The 20359-nt window shown below is 35.1% G+C and overlaps 1 long non-coding RNA gene across 1 annotated transcript; it reads left to right on the top strand.

The window, feature by feature from the left end:
• Window positions 1–9558: 9558 nt before the first annotated feature.
• On the top strand, window positions 9559–15812 carry LOC109613290 (uncharacterized). Its single transcript, XR_002194898.2, has 2 exons — window positions 9559–9972; window positions 15508–15812. It is a non-coding gene; the product is annotated as an uncharacterized LOC109613290 (long non-coding RNA).
• Window positions 15813–20359: the final 4547 nt, after the last annotated feature.

Raw genomic sequence — 20359 nt, 5'->3', positions numbered from 1 at the left:
ACATTAGATTTTGTGTTGAAATAACTATTGGGATGTGCCAAGTTTGAATGAAATTGTATGCTCATTTCACGTTTTATGGGTTTCATTGCTATTCGAAATGTTAACCCTTCGTGGCGGAGGTACTTGATGGAGTCCACCGATATTATTCATTTTCACACCCGATCTAACATTAATGCAAATTTTAGGACTTGTAATATTTGAACAAAGTTGAATGATCATTTCTTGTTCTTAGAGGTAAATTATTTTCTATGAACATTTGGACCTTTTTGGGGGAGGTACCAGTAGTAGGGGACCGATATTGCCTATCTCCAAACTCGATCTTAGTTTGACAAAAAATTAAATTAAATTAAATTAATATGAAAATATTACCAAGTTATCGTGTGGACCAGCCATACATATGGTCTAAAACCGTTATTTCTATGAATCCCGATTTTGCTGTATCAAATGATAAACACCTTCTGTAGCCATATGGCAGAGGGTATAAAAAGCATATGATATTATTGTTCCCTTGCATTGCTTATACTGTTTTGGGATTCTTTGATTTTGATCCCACAGTTCACGGCCTCCACCATTTGGAAAACAACTCATGTAGAAATATGTCTGTAAACAATCATGTAAACATTTTGTCTACAATCATCAAAATACCGAATATCGGGAGGATAGGGCCTATAGAAAATGTTGACTAATATAGAAATTGTTCTATATAAGAAGAAGAACCCATTACGGAATCCAAATATTGAATTTAAAGCAATATCGTTAGAAAATGTGCCTAAAATCAAAATACCGAATATCGGGAGGCAATAGCGGGGCTACATAAGGTAGAACCCATTACAAACTCTAAATACCAAATTTTAACTAATTCTGTTATAGAATGGGGCTAAAATCGTCAAATATCCGAATATCAGGAAGTACAATTATATCGGTGCAGTACCAAAACGTTGACCAATATGACTAATCGTTTGAACCCTAGCGTAATTACAACAGAAGGATAAACGGACGGACATGACTAAATCGACTTCGAATTTTAACTTAGCGAAGAATATATATACTGTTTAAGTTAGAATTGCATATTGTCAAAAGATACAGAGAACCTAGGTTCGCCTAGTACGGACCGTAGAGAGATGTGTTGTTGGGCTACAAGGTTGCATGCAATTCCCCTTGGAACCTACGTTCGCTTGGCACGTGCTATAGGGAAAAACTTTCCTAGTCTGAAGATTTTCTCTAAAACTCTCCTTGGGGCCCACTTTCACACAGCCCGGATCGTAGGCAGCTTTTCCAAGTCTTTTCTCTACAACTCTCTCAGTCTGTGTTGCTGTTAGAGATTTCCTGGAAGCATCGGTGCTTACAGCCACCTCGGTACATTGCAACTTTGCTTGCATATTGTTACTCTCGGGTCGCTACTCTCGTAACAATTACAGGGTGAGATGAAAAAACTGCAACCAACTTCAGACTGCTGTGATTTCTAAGCCACTCGCCTGACAGCTGTTAAAATTATTCCAGTTATAGCTCATTATATTGTTTACAAGCGTACAACAGCATTTTGGCGTGATAGTGTGATATCTTTATATTTGGCTGGAAAACAACAAGTGGTTATCGTTAGAGTACTCCAGCATGTGAATGTGAATAATTTTTTTTGTATCGTACCATCGCTCGTTACCGTGATACCGGTAGCGTAGCCCGACGTCAAGGAAGTGGACGGAAGAAAACATCAACATCAGCAGAAATGGTTTGAAAAGTAAAGAAGCAACTTGATGCAAACTCGCGTCGCAGTGGCGGAAAAATGGCTCGTGAGCTGAACATATCGCAACATTCCATTTGGCAAATATTGAAAAATGAGCTCGGGTTAAAGCCATTAAAATTCCAAAAAGTGTAAGAACTTACACAGCAACAGAAAAAAATAGACTCAAAAGAGCTAAAGAGTTGCTTCGTTTGGCCTAAAGTGATGAACTGCCGAATTTGGTTTTCTCCGATGAGAATGGATGGTGTATTAAAGCCTTGGGCACGCAAATATTTTGGCCGCAGACCTTGGACTTTTCAACAGGATTCAGCACTCAGCATGCGCGACCCAAGAATGATTACAAATTTCCAGCACACAATGGTCACCAAAATTTCTGGATACCAGTTGGACTGTTGTGTCTGGTTGGCACTAAAAAATACCAAAGTGTCGATCACCTCAAGCAAGCGCTTCGCCGGGAATGAGCCAAAATACCGCAGAACAACATTCGGGGAGCGTGTGACGGTTACATTGGCCGTTTGAAGGCCATAATTCGTGCCAAAAGTTGACCAATTTGAAGAAATCTAAACATATTCTAAAATTTGATGCTATTTTCGGCATTTTTTGCTTTCATTCAATAAAAATTAAAAAAAAAAATTATAAACTATTGCGTTTGACTTTGTTGCAGTTTTTTATCTCACCCTAAACAAATAAACGGTCATTTATGTTACTATCCTCCTTTGGTTTTATTTATTTATCTTTCTTTTCTTGCATCACGGTTTGAATGGCTGGGAGAACATTAACTTCTCAAACGGAGAGAAGCTTTCGTCCCAATTGAGCCCAATTCTGGCTGCTCTCAAACATATACTTTTTCGGTCAAAAATGATTGTCTCGATGAGTTACAGACGAAATGACCTACATACTATGTATGTGAAGGGTCGCAAATTATCGTATATGATAAAATCATCGTTAATATATATGAAAATAAAATATCAAAATTTGTCAGATTTGGTGGAAATTTTTCCAAAATTTATTTACAAATTAAAACCAATCAAAACAAATAAAACCATCACATTAAGAGAGTAATTGCATTGTTATCGCATTTAACATAAATAATTGCTGCTGTGTTGGCCACTTGAATACTTTTTTTTTTAATAGGAGATTAATTAGCGATAAAAAATAAATAGATTTCCACAATTTCATTATCCGACTATCAATACCAAACCGATTACTCCAGACACAAGAAATATGACCACTTCAAAATGCCACTATTGCAGTTTATATTTTTATCTACTCCTGGTGTTTGGGACATTCAACTCGCCGAAAATACGCTACGTGTTTGTTTACATTTTTTTCGCGATAAACATTTTTGGCGCGCAATTTTCACAGGCATTTTTCAGTCTCCCACAAAAAATGCAGTCATCGAACCCTAACAAATTTTAATTGCAGTGCAATATTTACCAAGAATTTGTTTTTTTTTATATTTAATTCATATTCAAATTAAGGTAAATGCCCTTTATGAGTAACAATATGTTCGTGGTTAAATGAACTACAATATTTTTAGTTTTATATTTATTGTATTGACAAATACACATGTAAACAGTGTATGTGTCACCTGGAAGGTCAGTGATTTCTGGTTGAGTTGTAGTATTGGACTAGCTTTGGCACCTGTTCTAAAAATAGTTAATAAACAGGGAGGAGGTTATTGGCCGTTTGCCTAAGCACATCGCCGAAGGAGGAAATTTTTGTTGTTGTTGGTTTCGTTTTTGTTCTTGTTGTTATTTGACTGAAACAAACAATTATTATTAATGTTCAATGAACCCATTGCTTTTTATAATTTTGTGACCAAAAAGAATTGACTGTTATCACTTTCAGCCGACGTGCATTCAATTCGAAGCATTGTTCTTGAGTGGACTCAAGTGACATTCAGTTCATTGTTTTAAAATGTTGATATTTGGCCTATATTACAGTTCGTTTGAAAGTATCAATGTCGACATAGTACACCTTCTTGGGGCATGATTGGGAAATTTATAAATGAAACAAGTAAGTTCGCTGTGCCAAATTTTGAATACCCTCCACCATTTGGAACGAATTTCGAAATTATCAAAAGCAATAACATCCATTAACAATTCTGTTAAAATCTTAAAAATATTGAATGTAGCTGTTACATTGGGGTCTATACGACGACCTGGACCTGCATAGGTAACTTTTGTCATAAGCCATTACAATATTCAAATGCGAAACTTAAAAAATCAGTGAATAATGTAGCTAAAATCATCAAAATAACGAATATCGGAAGGTACCGTTATATGGGGGCTATACGAAGATGGTTGTAGTATCAATTACTTCAACTACCAAATTTGAAACAATTCCGGTGAATAATGTCGCTAAAATCATCAAAATACCGAATATCTGGAGGTAACGTTATATTGGAGATATACTAAGACGTTGACCTGCACTGGCAATCTCCTGTCATAGGCTTTAGCATCCATTACGAACATCAAATACCAAATTTGAAACAATTCTGGGGAATAATGTCGCTAAAATTATCAAAATAACGAATATCGGAAGGTACCGTTATATAGGGCCTATTTGAAGACGTGGACCAGCACCGAACATTTCCTGTCTTAGTCTGTAGTATCCATTTCGAACTTCAAATACCAAATTTGAAACAATTCTGGGGAATAATGTCGCTAAAATCATTAAAATACCGAAATAGGGAGGTACCGTTATATGGGGGCTATACGAAGGAGTGGATCTGCACAGACGATTTTCTGTCTTAGGCTGTAGTATCCATTCCGAACTTCAAATACCAAATTTGACAAAAATCCGGTTATTAATGTCGGTACCCTTATGTAGACCTACATGATCCATTTTCAATACCAAAAGTCCTGCAGAGTAAAATTTTATCAACCTACGTAATTTCGTTCGGAAGCTAGAGTAATGTCCACAGACGGACGGACATCGCTAAATCGACATAGAATTTTATGCTGGTCAAGAATATATATACTTTGTGGGGTCTAAAATATATATTTCGAGGTGTTACAAATGGAATGACAAACACCACCATAGTATGGAGGGTATAAAAATATTAAATCAGTTTCCACCAGCGACAACATAAAAACGAACAGAAAAATCGTATAGGTTTGAAAACTTCTATTCATCTCAAAACAGCGTTTTATATTCTTTCTTGAAACATTTTTTTCAGTAACTTTAAATTCCCCAGTTCCCATATGCAAATTCTAATATCAGACACTGCATTCGCATTCCCTAAATAAATTTCATAAACATTTGAACCTCTGCGAATCAGTCACACCTGACAAACGAATGTTAATCAGTTTATGGCAATTTGCTTTTTATCACTCAAATATGAAAAATGGATCGGAAATTAATTTTCCGGGTCTTTTGGCCCAATAATGAATTCAGTTAACATAGAACATCATTTTCTAATTAACACAATTTAAAAAAAAAAAAATTTTCATTTTATGTAAATAATTTTCCCTTTCTTCGTCTGCTCTCTTTTTTGTAAAATTCATATCTGTTTGGAAAATATCTAGACAGTGAAAATATTGCTTTTACTTTGTTCTAAGAGGCGATTCGTTGTCATATGGGTCATAATTTGTAAATATTTGTTAATTACATTGCTCATTAGGAGCTATTTGCTTGTAAGGGTTGTTACGAGAGCCATTTATATTGGGTTCTCTCAATTCGATTATAAATCGATTAGTGTACTGTTTATAATTCGTGGTGTAAATGGGAATGTCATTTGAATTCGTATCATTTATATACTAAAAATGATTTTAATGCAACTTAGGAATTTTGCAAAAAGTCAGTCTGGGCCGACTTTACGATACCCTACACCATTTTGCATATATAGTAGTGCCATACATAACAAATAAACTTTTTATGGACGAATTTATGAGAATTAAAACATACCAGCTGAGATCGTTAAAGCTGTTAAAATTTGAAGCCAACGGGAATTAATATATAATAGGCTTATATCGTATTCTACTTAATTTGATGAAGGCAATTGTGTCTGAACCGATATTCATCAAAACCTATTATATTTGAACTGATATTACACTTTTTAGGCACTATAAACGTGAAATTTGATGAAGATATATTTATGGTAGCTACATCCAAATCTGAACTGATCTATATAAAAATATGCAGAGGTATATCTTTGCTGCATATGATTGTTTGTACCGAATTTCGTTGTTGCGGAAAATATTTTACGGGGGTGAGGGATTAAAATACTAAATCGGATGAAACATATACAGGGTGAGATAAAAAAACTTTTAATACACCCTCCACAATATTTTCGCGATAATATTCGGCGTTTATTCCATTAATACGAGCGGACAGCGACCATCGGCTGTAATGGCGGCCCACACCATCACCATGACCGGCGCTTGAGTTTTGGTTGCCAACCGAAGGTGCACATTTTCAGCTAACCTCTTTGGCAATTAAACACGATTATTTGTTTAAAAACTGCTGGACAAAGAATGTTTTCTCATCGGAGAAGACGAAATTCGGCAGTTCACCACTTTCGGCCATGCGAAGCAACTCTTTAGCTTTTTTGGGTCTAGTTTCTTTCCGTTGCGGTGTAAGTTCTTGAACTTTCTGGAATTTCAATGGCTTTACCCCGAGCTCATTTTTTAATATTTGCGAATGGAATATTGCGATATGTTCAGCTCACGAGCCATTTTTCGGCCACTGCGACGCGGGTTTGAATCAAGTCGCTTCTTTACTTTTCGAACCATTTCTGCTGATGTTGCTACGCTACCAGTATCACGGTAATGAGCGATGATACGAAACATAAAAGATTTATTCACATTGAAATGCTGGAGTGCTCTAGCGATAGACATTTGTGGTTTTCCAGCCAATATTTGTGGGGGAGTAACCAAAAAGGTGGCAGATTCATATTCCATATGCACATTAGAGTTGAGAAAAATATTTGGATATACCCACTTTGAATAGAGTTATTGAAAATTGTGATCCTTTTTGGAGGAAATACTAGAAGAGGTAGAACGATGTCTATCATTTTCACGCCACATATTTTGTTAAAGGAAATATTAAGATGTGTAAAATTTGATTAGAATCGGATGCTCATTTTCCATTTTATGAGCGTTTTGTTCAAAGGTTTGACCCCTTTGTGGTGGCAATATCGATCCACTTCTCTCCTTTTTGTGGGCGAGGTACCAGAAGGAGTGGACCGAAATTACCCATTTCTGAACTCGATCCAAGTTTGAAAATAATATTACGATGTACCAAGATCGGGCCAAATCGGATACTTCCTTCGAGAGTCCAAAGATACCTATGGACTAAAAGTCAGGGTATAAAAACCAGGTAAAGTGTAAAGTGATCATAAATCTGACCACAAAGCTAAAGACAAACACTGTGCCACAACCGGACATACTCCTAACTTTAAAAATGTTGACATTTTAACACAAGAGAACAATTTCACGCGAAGATACATATTGGAAATGTTTCATAGAATTAATGTACCCGACATAGAGCACTGTGCGCAAATTTAATGTAGAAAGGCACCTACAAGTCATAATAAGAAAATCTCTGTACAGTGATGTGACACTAAATTGTTTTCAAAATAAAATCAAATTTAATTATTTGTATTTGTTAATTTTTTATTAAATATTAATATGCATGTTATTTGTTTTTTTTTTTTAAATTTGAATCCCTAGTGATTACCGTTGATGCCGATTGAAATATAGGATATAAAATGATGAAACAAAATTAATTGTTTTTATTCTACTGACCTCGAGCTAAATTAAATAAAAAAGAAAATTACAAAATAATAATAAAAATGAAAATGTTGTTCCATTTTTATTCACATATGACATGTACAACGGTAATAATTACGTAATTCGTGTTTGTTTTTTCCTATGAGAGGCGAATTTAATGCGTTTTTGACTTAACATTTCGGTCTACACTTCTAGTAAATTTCCATAAAATGTTGAAGCATTTATTTCTAATTGATTTAATTCATTAGTAAAATAAAACTAAGTTTAATTGAACTAAAAACATATGAATTAATACCGAACAAACACTTCCATTACCAAATAATGAGTTTCCTCACTAATATTTGGCAATCGTAACTATTTTAAAAACAAACGAGATAGGTAACTAGTTATTATTTGGCGATATTAATAACTATTATTAAACTCGCATCCTCATGAACACACACTCTGTGACATTTTACAGTGGTCCCAAAACGAGACAAAAATCGAAAACCTGAATGCAAAAAATTTTAATTTTAGCGCTGCAATATTCTCTTTATCTGTCAAATTTTGTGCATTGAAAGCAGTCCTGGGATTAAAAAAAGAAAACGAGGAAATCCTAAAATTTTATTCCAAAAAATCATCTTTTATAACGGCTAATGAACGACTGAGCGTTCATAATACTTCAGCCAGATTCATCAGATTTTACTCGTCCAAGTTTGTCGAGAAAAATGTTGAATGGAATATATAAGTCAACTCTTTCTAGTTCAAACCAGTAAAGAAAGTCTTAAAGTCGGGCGGGCCGAGCAACGACTGTAATTATAATTTAAAGTTCAAAGGACTAAATATGCCGAATCATTTGTATCTTTTCAATTGGGGCTTGTATTGCCTATTTGGTACACAACTAATTTGAAATCTGATAAAGATATATATGGAAGCTATATCCAAATCTACCCCGATCTCGATAAAATTAGCAAATAGGACGAAGTTATATATGGGAGCTATATCCAAATGTGGCCTGATCTCGATAAAATTCAGCAAAGGTATTTTTGATCTGTATTTGATATATTTCCCCAAATTTTGTTGTTACAGAGTGCATATTACGGCTGCGGAGGAAAAAATAACAAATTGGATGAAAAATATATATACTGGAGCTATAGCAATATCTGAACCGATTTCGATCAAATTGGGCAAATTTATTTTCAGGCCTAATTTGGTCGTATGTGCAAAATTCTATATTATTTGGGCTGATATTAGACGTTTGCTGAAAAAAGGCTAATCGGACGAAGATTTATATGGGAGCTATTTCTACATTTTGACCGATTATCTCAAATTTCAATAGGGTTCGTCCTTGGACCCAACAAATGATTTGTTTACAAAAATACATGGACAGACGGACAGACAGGCGGATGGAGGGACAGGCGGACGGACGGACATACATAAATCTCTGAGTCGATTTATGTATGTCCGTCCGTCCGTGATTCTAAGCAGATCATCAAAAGAATCTATGGGTCTATCTCGCAGGTCCAGAATATATATATACATTATAGAGTCTATCATAATATTTCGATGAGCTACAAGCAGGAGAAAAAGCTAATATACCCTCCATAGATTGGTGAAGGGTATAAAAATGGTAAATAGTTACTTTTGAGGATCCTCATAGAATCACCTTTTTCGTCGGTTTATGTATGTACGTCCGTCCGTCTGCTTGTCAAAGTTTTTTTTTTTTTGTTAACAAAGTACAATTCAAATTTTTTGCCCGACCGAGATGAAATATTGCACAAATCATTTATTTGGCCCAAAGACGAACTCTATTGAAATTAGAGATAATCAGTCAGTATTTAGATTGGCTTACATCCTTATCCAAGGACCTTGTCTACATAAGAGGATCATCGGCTGGCTTTTCCCCAAATGAACCAAGGATTTCATGGGCCGGATTTTTGGTGGGCTGGTGATTTATACCTGAGAAAAATTCTGTTACGGTATTACCCTACTTTACTTGGCCACCTTGTAATTTCACCTTGATTTAAATTGATAATAATTGTGAAATTTTTTGAAATTGATCATAGTAATATTTGAAAAACTTATAATTTTGTGAAAACAATATTTTCTTTAAATTTTTTGAATATTCAAATATCAAATCTTAAATTTTCGAGAACATTTCCCAATTAGAAAGAAAGAAAGAAAGCGATTGCACTAATTATTTATTTCAAGAATGTCCAGGAAATAAGCCGCCAAAAGACCTACATTTCTAGAATTTTCCTGGTACATCTTGCAAATCGGTCGAAATCCTACTTTTGAAAAAGATGTAGTCAACTGTAAAGTATTGGTATAACAAAACTTCATAACGGACGCAATTACATTCAGCTTTTCATTGGAATCCATGAGAAGATAACAATTTGAGGCGGTGCAATGCTGATAAAAATGTCGCCAGCTGCAGAGTACAAGAAATGTAAACAATATGTTTGGTGGCAAATCGTAAATTCTGAAAATCGTAACGCAAAAAAAGAAAACATATTCGTGAGTAAAAAATTATATTCTAATTGATAAAATTTACAAAACAAATTCAAGGAGGCAAACCACAAAAAAGGGGACTTTGGCTGCCTTTTTTGTCGTTTATATATTTTAATTTATATCTTTTCTTCAATATTGCTTCTATTGATTTTATTACACTTAGGACTCGCAAAATATCATACCGAAAACCCGATTGGATCACCGAAAAAGTACAATTCTCTTTGCCACGTCCAATTTTTTCAGTTCTACTTATTAGGCCGATTACTATATCAAACTTTTAGTACCACTGTATAAGCAAAACTGATAACTATAGAATATTTTAGGACACATGTTTTCAAACACCGCGTCTCTCTCCCCCTCTCGCCCTCTCTCTATCTCTCTATCTCTTCGGAACAGCATAGAGTGAATAAAAGTACTACTTCTTAGAAATAGATTGAGCAAATACTAGGGTATCTACCCAAATGTCAGTTTTATTTTTATACCCTCCACCATAGTATGGAGGATATATTAATTTTGGCATTCCGTTTGAAACACCTCGAAAGATACATTCAGCATAAAATTCTATGTCGATTTATCAATGTCTTTCCGTCAGCCCGTCTGTGGAAATCACTCTAGCTTCCGAACGAAATGAAGTAGGTTGATAAAATTTTACTCAAATATGTATTATGTCTGCAGGATTTTTAGTATTGAAAATGAGCCACGTAGGTCCACGTCTTCGTATAGCCCCCATACAACGGTACCTTCCGATATGCGGTATTTTGATGATTTTAGCGACATTATTTATCGGAAATGTTTCAAAATTGGTATTTAAAGCTCGTAACGGATACTACGGCTTAAGTCAGAAAATGGGCCATGTAGGTCCACGTCTTCGTATAGCCCCCATATAACGGTACCTCCCGATATTAGGTATTTTGATGATTTTAGCGACATTATTTGGCGAAATTATTTCAAATTTTGTATTTAAAATTCGTAATGGATACTACAGCCTATGACAGAAAATTGTCTGTGCAGGTCCACATTTTGTAACCCCCATGGTATTCGGTATTTTGATGATTTTAGCTACATTATAAACAGATTTTTTTTTAAATTTCACATTTGAATATTGTAATAGCTTGTGACAAAAGTTGCCTATGCAGCTCCACGTCGTCGTATAGACCATAATATACGGCTACATTCGGTATTTTTAAAATTTTAACAGAATTTTTAACGGATTTTATTTTTTATAATTGTTAAATTTGTACCAAATGGTGGAGAGTATTCAAAGTTAGGTCCGGCCTAACTTACAGCTTTTTTACTTGTTTAATATAAAAATAATATTTCCTTAAAAACATTAGTATTTACCTAAGGATTGGTTATTAAATATTTTGCAGGTAATTCTGTGGAAAGTTTCATGCACTATATTGTATTTGTTTTCGTGGTGTTTAATAACATTTTTATAGTTTTGTATTCTATTTTGTATTGAAAATGGCGTTTTTGTTATTCTCAACATTTTTTCCGATATCACAAAGGAAATAGTCGGCTATCAAAGTAAAAAGTGTTACATTCTTGCAGTTCTTAAAAAGAGCAATTGTCAATGTAGGTCCAGGTTTTGATATATCCCATAGAGCGATACCGAACACTAACGGGCACTCTTTCAACCAATGTCGATAAACTTATGTATGAGGATTTGCCCTTCAAAGGATCAGTCCGAAATATCAAATTACATTTAATTCGGTTGTGAAATGAGGTCAAATCGACCTTAAAAGTTTAGATTGGGAGGTGCCACCAGATATACGGGCTGCACTAAAACTCAAACCTATATTGATACATTTGGTAAGGAGATTGTTTGTCTATCAGCAACCCTAATTACTCATTTATAGATATGTCGCAAAACGTGTAAACAAATAATTCAAATCAGCAGGTGGCTTTATGTGGGGACCACATCAAAATGTAAACTTATATCAATAAATTATGGTAAGAAGTGTTTATGTTTGCCTAGAAACCCAACTTCAAATTATTTGTGGAGAAAACCACCAACCAAACTTAATCTAAAGGTACTCCCTAAAACAAAACAAGTTAAAAAGAAATAAGTTCGGCCGTGCCAAACTTTGAATACCCTCCACCATATGGAACGAATTTGGAAATTTTCAAAAAATAAAATCCTTAAAAAATTCAGTTAAATTTTTAAAAATACCGAATATTGCTTTTATATTAGGGTCTATACGACGTGGACCTACAAATTCGAAACTTGAAAAAAACGGTGAATAATGTAGCTAAAATCATCAAAATATCGTATATAGGGAGGTACCGTTATATCGGAGCTTTGCAAAGACCTGGACCAACATAGACAATTTTATGTCACAGGCTGTAGCATCCATTAGGAACTTCAAATACGACATCTCAAACAATTTCGATGGGTATTGTACCTAAAATCGTCAAAATACCGAATATAGGGAGGTACTGATATATGTGGCCTATACGTAGACGTGGACCTGCATAGACAATTTTCTGTCATAGGCTGTAGTATCCATTGTGAATTTGTTTAATAATGTCGCTAATAATTCCATTTAATAACGTCGCTAAAATAATCAAAATACCGAATATTGGGAGGTAAAGTGATATGGGGGCTAATGTCGCTAAAATCATCAAAATGCCCAATATCGGGAGGTACCGTTATATGGGGGCTTTAGGAGAACATGGACCTACATGGCTTATTTACGAACTTAACCTGCCTACTGGCGAAATAAATATGTGTGCAAAAATTTAGCCTTCTATCTCAATTCGTTCGAAAGATAGCGTGATTACAACAGACAGACAGACGGACAACTCTAAATCGACTTAGAATTTTACGCAGATCAAGAATATATATTCTTTGTTGGGTCTGACATGAGTATTTCGAGAAGTTACAAACGGAATGACAAAGTTAATATACCCTCCATAGTATGGTGGATGGTAATTACTTCTAATGGAAAATGTTTCTAGGGCTTTAAAAATCCCAAATGTCTTGTGCAACTATTGAAGCAAAACTTCAATATTAAAAGGCAAATACTGGAACCAGGCAAATTTTACGTAATGTGAACCCGAAATGTCAAATTGCAATTGATTAGGATGGAATGATGCCGAAAATCGGGAGGTGCCGTAATTTAGGGTCGATATGACCCAATAAAGCTCATTTAAAACACCAATCATCATTACACTCATATATATTATATATCAAGAATTCAACGCTCTATCCAAAATCGTAAGTTTCACATGTTTAGAACTGTATCACAAGATACACTTCAACCCAGACAGTTACATTAGTGTTAAATGAAACACTTAATAAAATACGTCAATATTCACACCTCGGACAACAGAATAGCAGGTGTACTTAATGCACGTTTTGCTCGGAGCACTTTCAGCTATGGCTGGCTAATTATCACGTCTACATGGACTGAATTCTACGTGCGGCCGTCACAGAAGTCACTTGGGATGGGACGTCCGTCCATCCACTCGGTCAAGATCACACCTTTTTGTTCACGTTTGCCGCGCGGAGTTATGGAAATTTTGCAACAACTTGTGAAATTTCTCATCTTTTTCCTTTTTGTTAAAAAGTTCATTCATTTAAACAAAATGGCCTGACCGACCGACAAAAAAAAGGAATCCCAATTCAATTACGCATTTGATTGAAATGGCATTTAATCGACCGAAATATTAATTAAAGTTATTGCGATGTTTAAAAAAAAAATATAAATAGATTTGGCAGAAATTTTCCTCGCACTAGTATTTGCCGTTATGATTAGGATAATAATTGAGTACTAAAAGCGGTATAAACCAGCCGTGAAACTCGTTCGTACCCGCATGATAAATGTTTAACGTTATGTTCACAATGACGCGTTTTAACATGATAATTACTATATAATGGGATGTATATGGTATGATTAAGTTCAAAAGGAATACATGCGGACCAACATGTCGGAGACATGTCACGACTTAGGTGCAGCATAAAATGGCATCGAATAAACCATGGATCGATTGCAATTAAATTTAATTGTAATAGTTCTTGTTTCAGACCGATGTACATTGGCATTGACACGGAATATCACATACAAGGAGCAGCCAACGGCTTGGTAGTGTCCCCGTGCAGTGGTTTTATACCCTACGCCACAGAGTGGTTATAAGTCGATTTATGCATGTCAGTCCGCCTGTCCATCCGTCAGTCCATGCATTTTTGTGAATAAAATGCAGGTCGCATTTATTATCCGATTTTCCAAACAATATTTGTTTGGTCCGAAGAAGAACCCTATTAGTGAGAATCGGTTCAAGTTTAGATATATCTCCCATCTTCAAGCGATCAATATAAACCAAATATCCTAAATTTTGGCACATCCGACCGAAATCAGCCTACAAGCAAGTACATCAAATTTGGCGAAAATCGGCTCAGATACAGCTGTACCTTCCATATATATGTTTCATCCGATTTGGGGTTTAAGTCCCTCACATTCGTAATATGCATTCGACAGCAATGATATTTGGTACCAGTTATCAGATATAGCCCAGAAATACCTCTGCCAAATTTTATCAAGATTTGTTTAGATTTGGATATACGGATATATAATTGTGCACCAAATGGCCAATATCAGTCCAAAAGTCCTGAATTTTGGTGCATCCGACCGAATTCAGTCTAAAAGCAAGTACATTGAATTCGGAGATAATCGGCTCAGATATAACCATAGCTCCCATATATACGTTTCATGGATTTGGTGTTTAAGTCCTTCAAATTCGAGATATGCATTCGACAACAATGACATTTGGTACCAGATATCTTATAAAGCTTGGAAATACTTTTGCCAAATTTTATCGAGAACGGTTAAGATTTGGATATAGCTCCCATATATATTCTTAATCCAATTTCAGGTTTGTTGTGCAAATAATGGCTAATATCAGCCTAAATGAAGTGAATTTCGATTTTGTGCAACTCGGCTCCGCTATATATTTTTTTAATAAAATCCATCTCTATAGCAAACTATAACTGCACTAAAACAAAATGTTGATAGGTGGTAAGATCTGAAATAAATTCTTTTGTCATGCGAGCTCTACTAAATATGCGTAGTGGGGTAGGGTATCATATAGTCGGCCACGCCCAATTTTTGACTTACTGGTTGAATATAATTCTTATCGAAGTCATATCATGCACTATACTGCAATGTTTTTTGGTACAAGAGGTACAAAAGCTTCCGTCAAATTTGTTGAAAATCGATCAAGAGTTAGATAAAGTTCTAAAATTGTGACTTCCCTAAGCCATGATACGCATTCAAATAAGCTTGATTGTTGGTTTTAGTACGGGAGCTCTACTAAATACGCATATTGGTGTAGGGTATCATATAGTCGGCCCACCCGACTTTTGACCTTTCCTTACTGTTTTTTTTTAGATTTTAAGAATTTTTAGGATGCTGCGAAATTTATACCTACGATTTAGCATTCTAAGTTCCTTGGTTCTTGGGCAGATATCTGTTACAACCAAGTTGTCAATATAAATCAAATTTCTATGTTGAATCCATATAACTCTTTCTTCAATTTCAGATATTTTTGAGATATCATGGGTTCTAAATAGTTAAGACAACATATGAAAATGTTTAATATCGATACGTTAACGGCATTCCGATTTATGGCATTCAGTTCAGTACAGAAATATTATAACTCAAAATGCTGATGAGGATGCTTTTTATGGGAGATTACCGAAACCTAATCTTATGTACATTACCCGTATTCAATACTTAATTTCGATATTAATAAATTTATTACCCAAACAAAACAGCATAATAAATTTGGTGGCCCAATCTAATGCCAAAATAGTTTAACCTCCCTCATGGGTACTTATCCGCATATTTAAAGTGTTATTTTTATTTACCAATTACAAAAACAATACTGCACTAGGTGTTGGTTAATCCCATATTTTGCCGAATCGTTTATACCCACATTTAGGGTAAATACCCATTTTAAGTTAATTTACCGGTTATTTACACATTGGGTATCTACCGGCTGTCTACCCTTATACTATTACAAGTGCAATGACCCTTTTAAATGGTTATTGTGTCAGAGAATGAGCAAATCTGCAAGTTGGCTAACGTTTTATATCCAACACCACACTGCAGTACAGTGTATTATATTTCTGTGCATTTGTTTGTAACATACAAAGAGAAACGAGATAGACCTTCATAGAATCCCATTCGGAATCGATTAATACATGTCCGTCTGTCCATATATTTTTGTGAGCACAGTGCAGGTCGCATTTATTGTTCGACTGTAATGAAATTTTGCACAGATCATTTGTTTGGCCCAAGGACGGGTGCTATTGAAATTGTTGATAATCGGTCCACATACAGATATAGCTGTAGCTATAGAAATATAGTCCCCACATTCGTAATATGCTCTCCACCACAATTATATTTGGTACCAGATATCAGGTACAGCTCAGAAATTTCTCCACCAATTTTTTTCGATATCGGTTCAGATTTTTATATAGCTCCCATGTGTAATATTAGTTGGGATGAATTTTCGCAGAGACAAATTTAGCCTAGAATCAAGTGTGTTAAATTTGGTGAAAATCGGTTAAGATATATTAGTTATAGCTCCCATATATATGTTTCTTCCGATTTTATAACTAAGTCACCCAAATCCGTATTATATATATCTTCCATGTGTAATTCCCTCTAATTTGATGTAAATAATACATCAAGGACGCTATATTTCACCAAATAAAGATGTTTCATCCGATTTTGTATTTAAGTATTCTGAAAGTCATAACATGCAGAGAGAGATCACATGTAACATATATTCACCTCAGTCAACTTTAGTGGAAATTGATTAAGATAAAGCCTTAATACGCCATTAATTCCTAAATAGCCAATAAGAACATTTATTTGCTACACGTGACTCTACTAATTGTTCATAGTGGTGTTGAGTACCATAATGTAAGACTTTTACCTTTCCGTACTAGTTTTGCCTTTTGTTTATTATTCGTCTCCACCTTCATTTCTTCATGGTTTACTCCCATGGTTTGTACTAAAGGGCTGCCAAATGAAACATATTTCTCTATTTATGACGCAGAAAAAAATAACGCTCGCCATGTTACGAGCTGTTTGATCAAACGCAGAACAGTACGTAACTTCCAACCAAATGCTCATATCTCGCCCATGTCAGTCAGACTCAAACCCATTGGCGTAACATGCAATGATCAATAAATGGGGGTCTCATACAAACGTATGTTTGGGCAAAAAGTAGCAATAACAATGTAACAACCCAGCGAACCAATCTGTTAATGTTCGGTTCGACTTTGAACCGAAACATTTCCAAAATACTTTATTCAAATTTAGTACCAATAAAATGTTAACACTTAGTCGATTTAAAACAAATAATTCTTGCCTCCACCAACTTTAAACGATCTTTGAACACATAAGTTCGGCATGTCCCAGTAGTCGGTATTTTTTATATTTTAACTCAAATAAATAAAAATTTCTATAACTAAGTAAAAAGAAATGCGCAATAGTTTTGAATACAATATCAGCTATGTTCGTGTAAAATTTCGTTACGAAAAGAATGATGAACATATTATTGAAATGCAAGTTAAGCAGATGTATACCTTCATCCAATGTTCAATTATTTAAATATATTTTGACTTCTGTTATGATTATTCAATGGAGTAAGCTCCGAAGATATGGGCCTATGTTGTCCATTTCGTATCGGACCTTATTAAATATGATATAAATATTGCGACGTGCCAGGTTCGGACTAGAGTTGGATGCTTATTTTGCTTTCTTGAGCGTATTGTTTTTCAAAGTCTTGAACCCTTTTTAGGGGAGGTACCAGAAGAAATGGTCCAATCTCTACCATCTGTATAACATATCTTGTGTTGATAGAAATATTGAGATGTACCAAGTCTGAATGGAATCGGATGTTAATTTCGGATGTTTTGTTTTATGAGCTTCATGGATACTCCAAATTGTGACCCCTTGTGGGGAAGGTACCAGAAGGAGTGGACCGATATATTCTATGATTACATCAGACCTTGGGTTAATAAAAATATTGGGATGTGCGTAATTTGAAGATAATCGGACTCTTACATCACATTTTACAAGAGTTATAATTATTCAAAATGTTTACCCTTTGTGGGGGAGGTACTTGATAGACTGGACCGATATTGTCCCTCTCCGAACTCATTCTAAATTTGATAATAATATTACGATGTTCCAAATTTGACCAATCGGATACTCCCTTTGAGAGTTATCGTACGCGCCAGCCAGTTAGGCGGACGGACATTGCTAAATCGACTCCAAATGTCCTGAAATGGATTTGGTCCAAAACCTAGTGTCTAAAACCGTTATTTCGATGTGGCAAGTTTTGGCTATATCAAATGATATATACCCTCTCTAGACATATGGTACAGGGTATAAAAATAATTTTAATTATGCAAATAGAACAGTTTTTCAGGATACCGTATTATACCGTATTGTTTTTTTTTTCATATCCCAGACAAAAAACAAGGGAACTAATAAGGATTGGTGGCTCTTTCCGTAACCTTGGTATTCCCTTCCTTACCCCCTGGTAAATATTACCATATTTCTCCACTATTAAACAAACATTGTTTTAAAAAAACAAAAAACAACAATAATGGGATTAAGCCTGACTATTTTGCAACAATAAAATTGCAAATCTTACTCAGAATGGTGAAAGATAGAAGAAGCGAAAGTCCTACAACTATCAACTACTGATATACCCTATAAGCACAAACAATTTTCAAAGAGATAAACGCACTCAATTTGTCCATTTTCTTTTTGGTTGTTTACAACAAATTTTACCACAGAAGCGGAAGAGAAAATAAGTAAAAAGCTTTAAATTCGGCCGGGCCGAACTTTTAATACCCTCCACCATTTGAAACGAATTTGGCAATTCTCAAATACAATAAAATCATTTAAAAACTCTGTTAAAATCTTAAAAATATCGAATGTGGCTGTTAATTTAGGGTCTATACGACGACATGGACCTGCAAATGTAACTTTTGTCATAAGCCATCACAATATTCAAAAGCGAATCTTAAAAAATCGTTAAACAATGCAGCTAAAATCATCAAAATACCGAATATCGTGAGGTACCGTTATGTGGAGGCTATACGAAGACGTGGACCTGCACAGACAATTTTCTGTCCCAGGCTGTAGTATCCATTTCGAACTTCAAATACCAAATTTGAAACAATTCCGGTGAATAATGTCGTTAAAATCATCAAAATACCGAATATCGGGAGATACCGTTATGTGAGGGCTATACCAAAAGGTAGACCTACATGGTCTATTTTCAATACAAAAAGTCCTGCAGACATAATATACATTTGAGTAAAATTTTATCAATCTACTTCATTTCGTTTGGAAGCCAGAAATGGTGGAACGGACAAACGGACGGACATCGACATAGAATTTTATGCTTATCAAGAATATATTTACTTTATGAGGTCTAAAATGTATATTTCGAGGTGTTAGAGGTATAAAAACTCTACAACAAGAAAAAAACTCAAATATCCTACGTCGGTCAGACGCATCGGACAAAACTTCAGACTTCGAGCAAATGTGTCTGACGTGTGACAGTTTGTTTATTGGGTAACCTTCGTAGTAACACACATAAACTCTTTTCAAGCACACGTTCACAAATAACACACCATATCGATGACATGGTTCGCTGTCATGGTCAACAGACTGGTTTTTTGGATTAAACGATGCAAGTGGCAATCATGCCATAATCGAACCTTTGGCAGTGATACACATGAATCATGGTTGCCAATGTCGATCAAATACTTAGCACATGATTGTCATTCCGTTTGTAACTGCTCGAAATACTCATGTTAGACCCTACAAAGTATATATAATATAATATATATTCTGGATAAGCGTAAAATTCTAAGTCGAATTAACAATGGCCGTCTTTCCGTCTGTTGTAATCACGCTATCTTTCGAACGAATTAAGATAGAAGACTTAAATTTTGCACACGTGCGCATTTTTTCATGTAAAGTTCGTAGATGGACAATGTTGCTTCATGTTTTCGTGGACCCCCGTATAACGATACCTCCCGATATACGGTATTTTGATGATTTCAGCGACATTAATCACTGGCTTCAAATTTCGTATTTGACGTTCGTAATAAGTACTGCAGCCTATGACAGAGAATTGCCTACACAGGACCATGTCTTCATAGCTGTCATATAACAATTTCGTTTAGGCGGTATTTTCCGAAGAAGAAAACTCTACAATTTCACCCTAATGGGAATTAATCCGATGTCCGTTCTAAGGTGGTACAGCCCTAAATAGGGAGCTTTGAAATTCTCTCACTCACTTCTTTAACTATCTTGGTGACGTCCTTCCAACATCGGTTTATCCTCTGTTGTCA

This window comes from Musca domestica, unplaced genomic scaffold (assembly GCF_030504385.1).
Source record: "Musca domestica strain aabys unplaced genomic scaffold, Musca_domestica.polishedcontigs.V.1.1 10, whole genome shotgun sequence".
NCBI classification, from domain to species: Eukaryota; Metazoa; Arthropoda; class Insecta; order Diptera; family Muscidae; genus Musca; species Musca domestica.
Note: the sequence above shows the minus strand (reverse complement) of the source record. Positions and strands in the feature narration are given on the sequence as shown.